We start from the raw sequence: 9,714 nt of genomic DNA on the forward strand, positions 1-9,714 counted from the left end.
TGTTAGCAAAAATGCATCTCTAGTGATTGTTATGACCAAAGGTCAATTTTGGAACATGGAATGGAATTGAGAATTCCATAGTTAGATTGAGCATTTTCAATGAGATTAATGGTGGTTTTATGTGTTTGACAACATTTATTTGAGTGTTCAGTAAGTTTGGAACAAGCCTTGTGAGCTTTGGAATGTTCAAGTAAAAAATGGACTAGTTTACCCTTCTTTTAAACACTTGAGGATCATCATGATCTTAAGGTTTCAATGAACACTTAATAGATTAAGTGGAGTGTTTTAAGATGATAAAACACCCCCTAAACATATGTGAACCTATACAAATGTACAAAGTGATTTGGAAAAGGGTCTTCAAGAACTATGTAAAGTATAGTGTTATTTTGAGATGAATCGAGTTTTGTATGTGTGTGCAGACATGAAAACACGATCCATGTAAATGCATGCTTTAATTTACATGGCCCGTGTAAATCCCTGATTTGGAGATTTTCTTGTTTTCTTCATAACTTTTGCATACGGACTCGGATTTACGAACAGTTTTTGCCTACATTCATATTTTTGCAGAGGAATGATTTGAAACAATAAAAGTTAATAATGCAAGCTATGAGGGGTATTTTTGTCATTTTAATGACTTATGTGTTGGTATTTTTCCAACTTTGGGTTACATAGACAAATGATTTATGATAATGAAATGCAATGCTTTGATATATGATATATTTGAAAAGTAAGTGTAAATATTTTTGGAACTAATTGTTTTGAAAGAACGCCTTGAAGGCAAGAATGTTTATGAAGGAAAGAAAGTTTTGGAAGAACGAATGTTTTGTTAACATGTTTGAAATGTTTGAAATATAGATGCTTTTCTTTTTAAATGAGTATTTTGATACTAATGTATGAACTATGTAAAGCATGGAAAGTAATGAAAAAAACGGAAATAAATGAAAAGAATGGAACGAAGCGGAATGTAATGAATAGAACGGAAAAACTAGAAAGTAATGAAAAGAATGGAAGTAAATTGAAAGTAATGATTAGAATGGAAGAAATGAAAAGTAATGAAAAGAATAAACTGCTCGAGCCATGATGTCCTCGTAACGAGATATAGAGGAATCTATTGGGGTGACGTCTCCCCTTCGCGAGATAGATGTCTAACGGAAATGATGCCTTGGTGGACTGATTTTGTTCTTTCCACCTTGGTATAGACTTGGGGATATTGCTAGGCTCTAAGTATAAAAATAGCAACGATTTAATACCAGAATTAGCCCTTAATGGAAAAGGGAAATGGAAATGGAAAAGAAGCTAATGAAATGATAAGATAAGAAATGATACTTATGGTATGATATGTTATGACATGTATGAAATGTGTTTGAAAATGCTTAAAAATGTTGTGTGGTCTAAAACTATGTTTTGCAAAGATGAAATTTTTTTGGTAAAAATGTGATAAATGTTTTAGGTCACAAACCCATGTAGCTCACGAGACATTATTGTCTTACGTATCTCTTTTTAATGCCATGCATCTTAGGTTACCTTTAAGGAGAGAGGGTCAAAGATGGAAGTTAGAAGTCAAGTTATAAAGAATGTAGTGGAACTTGATAAGTTCCTTATTATTTTGTATTGATGTAATTCTTATTTGTTTGCTATGGATTTATTGATGCTTAATGGTAACACCCAATGTTTTAATTTTTAAAGGTTTGTGTGGGACCTGTTTTTGTTAAATGTGGGTTAATACCCAAATGTTTTTAAAACCATAGCATGAAAAACTTTTGAAAATTTTAGGATGTTACAATTTGGTATCAGAGCCATAGTTTAAGTGAATTAAGATTGGATCATTCCAGTCCTAGGCTTAGACTTTGGTTATAAAAAGTGTGAATGATACATAGGATTGTTATGCCTTAATGTAGGTAGTATCCTATGCAATGAATGATGATAAGAATTGGCTTAGTTAGATGCTTATGGCACATTGGATAAGTCTAGATGAAATCATAGAATGCTACATTGACTAATTCTATAGTGAGTAATGGAAGTAAGACTATTGTATGGATAATCTAAACCAGCAGATCAAAACCTTTTAGTGGTGAAGTCAGGGTCGATTATGTATGAGGTGGGTATAATAGTATAGGGCACGTACTATTATACACATATGATACATACATGATCTTGGTGAAAACATGAAGGGGTATTATGAAATGTGGTGAGGATTCAGATGAGTTAGGGTCTTAATGAACGCGTGCCTTGTATTAAATAAGAGTCATGAAGGAATTTAATACATTTCAATGGATAATGGAAAATTTTCACAGCTTTGACTTTTTTGTCATATTCAAACAGCTAGTATGAAAATGTGAAATTACTTGGGATACATTTGATATATGGTTGAAATTGACTTTATACACTTTTAGTATCATTGGTAATGAGTTAGAAATGCCAATGAATGAATTGAATTGAGTTATTTAAATTGTTAACAAACATTTAGTTCAAAAGTGACTTGGTTGACTTTTGGAAAAAGTCTAAAATGAGATAAGAATTGGAACTCCAAATTCATGATTAAAAACAAAATTGGTTAGAGTTGGTAATTGGGGACGAGCTTATGTTACAAAATAAGGGTGATAAATTCAAGTTACAAGTAAGTTGATCGATAAAGGAATGAAATGGAATTATGAATTCCATCCTTAGATGAAAGATAATGTTTTGAAAATGTGATGGTTGACACGGGAAGGCGAGTCAACGATTAAGTTGGCGAAAGGGTGATATGATGAGGAAAGCAAGATGGTGTAAGAAAGCGCGACCAAGACAACTTGGGAAGGATCATGATATTAAGATCTTTTAGTTGGAAACTAAATGACAACAATATTAGGTGCCGAGTGTGATGGCAGATGTGGAAGAAAGGTGTCCTTGCGAAAACAAGACACTAGTAAAGGAAAGAAAAGGTGCATTAAACTAATACACTAGACTGATAAGTGATGTCACCACAAGAAAAAAAAGAGCATAATACTGAGATCTTTTGGGATCCTAAGGAGTTGGAAACTAAATGATAATAGTATCAGGTGCCGAGTGTGATGGAAGATGTGGAAGAAATGTGTCCTCGCAAAAATAAGACACTAGTAAAGGAAAGCAAAGGTGCATGAAACTAATGCAGTCTGATAAGTGATGTCACCACAAGGAAAAAAAGATATTATGATATACATGAAGGTATTTATTGATCCTGAAAGAAGACAAACAACATGAATACTATTGGATTATTGTCTAAACCCGTAACTATATTTGGTATGTGCTTAACCCGGTTGTGCATGGTCCTTTTGGGTTGCCTTCACCAAAGCAACATGATAAGATGATTTGTGAAGAGAGAGGTTATTATGATTTATTAATATATTATATGAATAATATATTAAAGGAGAAATCATATAATTTAATTAATTTTAGACAATAATTAATTAAGAATTAATTATGTGGCTAAAAATACATTAATTAAATAAAGGGGACTTAAACTGTCAAATGTGTGATATTTGAATATTGGGCTGAGAATGCTTATAGACTAGGCATGGAAAAAATTAGGGATGTGTCCATCCTAATTCCGGCCACAAGGGCCCTATTCCAGAAGCTTCCTTGGACTGCTTAAGGCCTAAGGTATCTATTAGGGTTTTGATTGAAAACCCTAGTAGCACAAGTATAAATAAGACCCTGGGGCATCAGATTTCGGCCACTAAAAACCCTACAAGTCTTCATAGCCAAAGTTGTGCCTCTCTCCTCTCTCTCATTTAGCATCCTCTTGCTTGTGGTGTTTATAAGCCATTAGAGGAGTGACATTTGTGACTCTAAGCTCCAAGACAAGAAGATTCAAGCCATTGTTGAAGAGGTAATCATCTAGATCTGTTTTCATATGTCAATTTCAAAATATATATGCTAGATCTAGGGTTTATAGGTCTTGGATGAATTACATGTATAATAGAGAAACCTAGATCTAAGCTTTAGGGTTTGCATGATCACATATGATGTTCTTTTGGCTCAAACTCATCAGTGGTATCAGAGCCTTGATTGGTTTCTATTGTATTTGATGCCTAGTATTTCATTCATGATTTAAAAATTCATTTCATTTTTTGGCCCTTTGACTGAAGAACTCGTTGAGTCCTAATGTGAACTCAACGAGTCCACACTTGGAACTCGGCGAGTTTAGCGGTCAGACAGAGGATATCTTGGGATTTCTTGCTGTTTTGCTGAAGGATAATTACCAAAACTGTTTTTAACTAAGAAAATCCGATTTTTATTTTTATTATATGATTATCCTTACCAAAACAAAAGATAATTACCATTTAATTGAATAATAAATTCCTTATGTGAGAACAATTGATTATTTAATTTATCTGATGAATTATCTTGTGATTAAAATAGAATAGATCAAATCTAGATAATCATTAAATTAAATGTTTAATTTAAATTATTTGCTATTTGATACTTTGTGTTTTGAAAAGTTCAAAACTTGCCCTCAAGTTTTGAAATTTTTTTCAACCTTATACTATATTTATTATAAGATTAATATATATATATATATATATATATATATATATATATATATATATATATATATATATATATATAACTTAAATGCTAGTCTTACCGTTAGTAGGTCTCATTCACGAAACCGGTCTATAAGGGGGTATAAGGTTATGGCCTATAAAATTGCCGTTTAATGGGTGTCCACTCTCACCCACCGCTTCCTTGATTGGTGGAGGGTCGTTAGCCGAACGGGTATGATAGGGCAACCCTTTCCTCATTAAAAGTATAATGAATTTATAAAACTAACTAAATGTTTTACAAAATTTCCAATATTAGTTACTTTAGACAAAAGTGAATTGATGCAATTCCATGTAATTGCACTTTGTATCCTTGCTAAGACGTTAGTGGAGCGTGTGTGGTTAACTGACACACTAATTGGGCTCTAAGAAAAGGTGGCAAAGTGTAACATCCTGTTCTGGATAATTTTGTGATTTAAGGCCCGTGGGCCTTAATCCGAGTATGAGAAAGGTTTAGGCCGTTTTAGGATGTGGGTAAGGTTGGTTGTGTGATAAAAGAGTTCGGTTTGTGCTTTAGAGCCTAAATGTATTGTTAAAGGCGCTGGTTAGTGGCTTTTCATGAATTTTGGATATGGGTTCAAGTGGGCTTTAGGAGGAATAAAGTTGATAGAAGTGTAGGGCTTCTTGTTTACTTTTCGTGGATATAAGGATAGTCAGAAACGGATTTATAGCTATGAAGTTATGGCCTTCAGAAGTTTTGTGGTTTTAGGCTTCACCGAGTACGCTGGGCATACACAAGGCGTATGTTGGGCGTAGTAGTGAAAAAGGAAGTACGCTGGGAATACTTTGGAGTACGCTGGGCGTACTGACCAGGGGTGGTCGCGAATGTTCTTTAGAGTACGCTGGTCGTACCATATGTACGTTGGGTGTACGCTAATAAGACTTGAACCCTATTTTAGGGTGTTGGACCCTATTTAAGATCCTTATCTCATAACCTAACCCTAATATCTTCAGCTTGCATCCCTCTAAACCCTGAAAATCAACCCTAAGCATCCATTTGAGTGATTCTTGAGCATTTTTGTGATTTAATGAGTTTTTGGTGCATATGGTGGAAGAAGGAGTTCCTTGAGGAAGCACTACTTGGCTAAGAGCTTGTGGATCCAAGCCCTAATCAGGTTGATCTAGCTCTAGAAAACATAAAGTTTGAATCTTGGTGGCTTTCTCATATGGATCTAGTAGGGGTCGTGACTTGTTATGTTTGGCTTTTGAAGAAGAAGGAGCTTTGAAAGAGAATAGCTTGAGCATTTAGCTTTTGGATCTATGTTCTTCTCTTGTTGATGCATCTTCCAGAGGTATCAAGTTTGCAACTTGCTTATTGTTGTGCTAGTTTTAGTTATGGGTCCATTTTAAGGTTTTTGGTCCCAAAGATTGAAGCTTTATGAGTTATTGAACTCTAGAGCTTATTATATGTCCCCTTAAGTTTTTCTAGTGGATAGGATTCATAAAAATCAGGTCTTGGAAGTTGAAATCGAGCCATACATAAGTTAGGAGCATTTTGAGACAAGAGAATGACAGTTTTGGGTGTTTGTCACCTTATCAGCCATGCAAAGGCTTAAAGTCATTGACTTTATGGAGTAAGAGCCTTTAGGGAGTCCAGATTTGTGATATAAGTCAAGGTCTTAACTGATTAAGACCAAAAGAGTAGAAATAGTAAATATGGGCGTATGCTGAGCATAAATCTAGTACCCCCTAGGTTGGTATCCTTGATCAGGATTCGTGTATGATGGAGTACGCTGAGCGTACCAAGGGAGGTATGCCCCGTGTAACCCCACTGTGGACTTTTTGGGCTAAGTCTTATATTGGTCCTTAAATGTTGGACCTAGAGTTTGGGCTTGTTGTGCTAGTGATTTGGACCAGAGGAATATGTATATGTGCCTTGGGCCCTTGAGTTGGGCTTGCCTCTTAGACTTGAGATTTGGGCCTCAAGAGATCCCATTTATTATTGGTCCTTGGTCGGCCCAATGGGTTTTAGGCTATTAATGGGCCGGTTTGTGGTCTTCCTTTAGACCTAATGAGTGAGAGTCAGACTTAGTTCCTAATTGGGTTAATTGTAGATTTGGATCAGAGTTAGAGACCGGTGCGTGGCAACAACATTTTAGGGGTTTTTCATCATTCGAGGTGAGTCTTCTCACTATACTTACCTAGAGTGGTAATCTATGTGTGACCATAGGGTTTTATGTGCTTGTTAAGTTATGCATGATTGTATGTGCTATATTGTTGTTGCTTAGACCGGACCGGAGGGTCCAACGAACTATGAGGCCAGGGGGTTCTCAACCAGATCGGACCGGAGGGTACAACGAGCTAGACCGGACCAGAGGGTCCAACGAGCTATGGGACTGGAGGGTCCCGCTGAGACACATAGGCCGGAAGGTCCAACAGAGTATAGCCTCGAGTGGCGAATTTTTTGTACGTGGTATTTTGGGGTACTCACTAAGCTTCGTGCTTACTGTGTTCTGTGATATGTGTTTCATGTTTTCTCAGGATCACGGGGAGGCACCAGCTTGATTGTACACACTAGAGAAAGAGTTATGTTTTGAGGATCTGGGAGTATTAATCAAATAATTATGGAGCTCTGTTTTGTAAATTAAATCAATGATATTTTGTGAAATGTGTTACGAGAATCATATGATTTTAAAACGAAAAATTTGTTTGAAAATTTACGTCGTTATAATTTGGTATTGGAGCCTTGGTTTGAGGGATTCGGACGCGCCTTCAGGTAAATCTGGACTCAAACTGAGGATTTTAGAAAAATTTTCAAAGAAATAATTTTTCTAAAGTGAACGAGAGTTTCTAAGAGAAAATGAGAAGGAGCAGTGTGTACAATCAGCCAGAGCCTGAACAATGATTTCCCAAAATACCATTTCTTTTATGTTATGAGATGTTTATGAGATATTTTGTGAGATATCATGCATGCTAGAAATAGGCTAGGTATTTCATATTTCAGGACTAGAGTGGCCTGATTTGTGATGCCTTAGTCTAGGAGTTGTTGTTATCTGTGATGTGCTTTTGAGTATGTGTTGAGTAAGAGTATCCAGCACTCCTTGCCTCCCTACTACAAGCAATTCCGCATGACCTACCACATGAACAAGGAGGATGTTACTTTGAGCAAGCTTCAAGGCTTGTTGAGGACTGCTGAGAGCAGCCTCAAAGATAAATCTATTGTATCAACTCCAACTCCTATTGCTGCCCCAGTCTTGGCAATTGGGCAAGGGAAGGGTAAGAAGAGGAAGGCTCGCTCAAAGAGCCACCACAAGGGAAAGTCCCAAAATGGCTCCTCTTCTAGTGGAACCAAGGCTGGTTTTGATATATGATGTGGTTTTCACATTTTTTCTGATTTGCAGGTCCTAAGAAGAGATAGGGATGTGGAGCATGGGAAGATAAACTTGATCATGGGGAACAGAAGATCATCGCCTGTCACCAAGATCGAAGTTTACTCTTTAGTTCTTAGTAATGGATTAGGATTATATTTAAATAATTGTTGCTATTCGCCAGATATGGCAAGAAACATCATTTCTTTTTATGGTTTGTATAGAAAAGGTTTTAGATATTCATTTGATAATGAAAAGGGTTCTATTAATTCCTATCTTAATGGTGTTTTCTATTTGAAGCATTTCCTTGTAATGGAATATTTGAAACTGTGATGGTTGTAGACAATTTAGGAAATGATGTGTTGTGTATTGATTCTTCCAATGGTTTGGATAAAGCATGCTTGTGGCATTGTCTTCTTGGACATGTCAACAATAAACGCATAGACCATCTCCAAAAGAATGGAGTGTTGGAGTCATTCGACCTTAGGGAAAATGACGTGTGCGAGTCTTGTTTTCTTGGAAAGATGACCAAGTCACCCTTCATTGGCACTTGTGAAAGGTGTGAGGGTTTAGTGGATCTCATACACTCTGATGTATGTGGGCCTTTTAGATCCACCACAAGGGATGCGAGCCGCTTCTATGAGACTTTCACTGACGATTATAGCAGATATGGGTATATCTACTTAATCAAGCACAAGTCAGAAACCATTGAAAAGTTCAAAGAGTTTAAACAAGAAGTAGAGAATCAGTTGGGCAGGAAAATCAAGATGCTTTGATCCGATCGAGGTGGATAGTATGTAATTCTTGAATTCCATGACTACCTCAAGGAATGCAGAATCGTTTCGCAATTGATGCCACATAGGACACCATAGTTGAATGGTGTGGCGACGTAATTGAACCTTTCTAGACATGGTTCATTCCATGATGAGTTGTGCTTTGCTACCTATCTCATTATGGGGGTATGCCTTAGAGATTGCCGACCATATCCTTAACTTAGTCCTTATGAAGAAGGTTGCCAGAACAGCTATCGAAATGTGGACATGGAAAGCTCCATCGTTGGAACATATCAAGGTTTGGGGTTGCGAGGCTTTCGTAAGACGAGAGACTCACGACAAGCTCGAGCCTCGTAGTGAGCGGTGTTTTTTCATCGGCTACCCACATAAATCCTTTGGATATCTCTTCTATAGACCGATTGACAATGTTGTCTTCATTGCAAGGAGAGGGGTTTTCTGAGAGCGAGAACTCATAAGCTAAGGGGATAGTGTGAGGCAAATCGATCTTGAGGAACTTCAAGAGTCAAACGACAAAGGAACCTCTAACGCTGACACTTAACCCGAGGAGGAAACTCTGGTTGAGCCAACTGATGAGTCCTTACATCTTAGACGTTCCGAAAGATTTAGGGTTCAACCCCAGTTTTATGGTTTTCATATTACTACAGAAGGGGATACGTTCATTTGTGATAGTACACTAGTGAATTTAGATGAACCTAACAGCTATAAGGAAGCCATGGCAGGCTCGGAGTCTACAAAGTGGAAAGAGGCGATGGACACCAAGATTCGGTCCATGTATGAGAAACAAGTATGAAACTTGGTTGACAATGTGCCAGGTCGAAAGATGGTCGGGTGCAAGTGGATCTTCAAGAAGAAGGCCAACATGGATGGGAATGTACACACCTATAAGGTGCGATTGGTTGCGAAGGGTCTCACTCAAACACTTGGACTTGACTATGATGAGACCTTCTCACCGGTTGCGAAGATAAAGTCTATTAGGGTAATGCTAGCCATTGCTGCATTTCATGACTATGAGATATAGTAGATGGATGTCAAAACCGTTTTTCTTAACGG

The sequence above is a fragment of the Lactuca serriola genome, chromosome 7, assembly GCF_051521515.1.
Source record: "Lactuca serriola cultivar US96UC23 chromosome 7, Lser_US96UC23_V15, whole genome shotgun sequence".
Taxonomy (NCBI): Eukaryota; Viridiplantae; Streptophyta; class Magnoliopsida; order Asterales; family Asteraceae; genus Lactuca; species Lactuca serriola.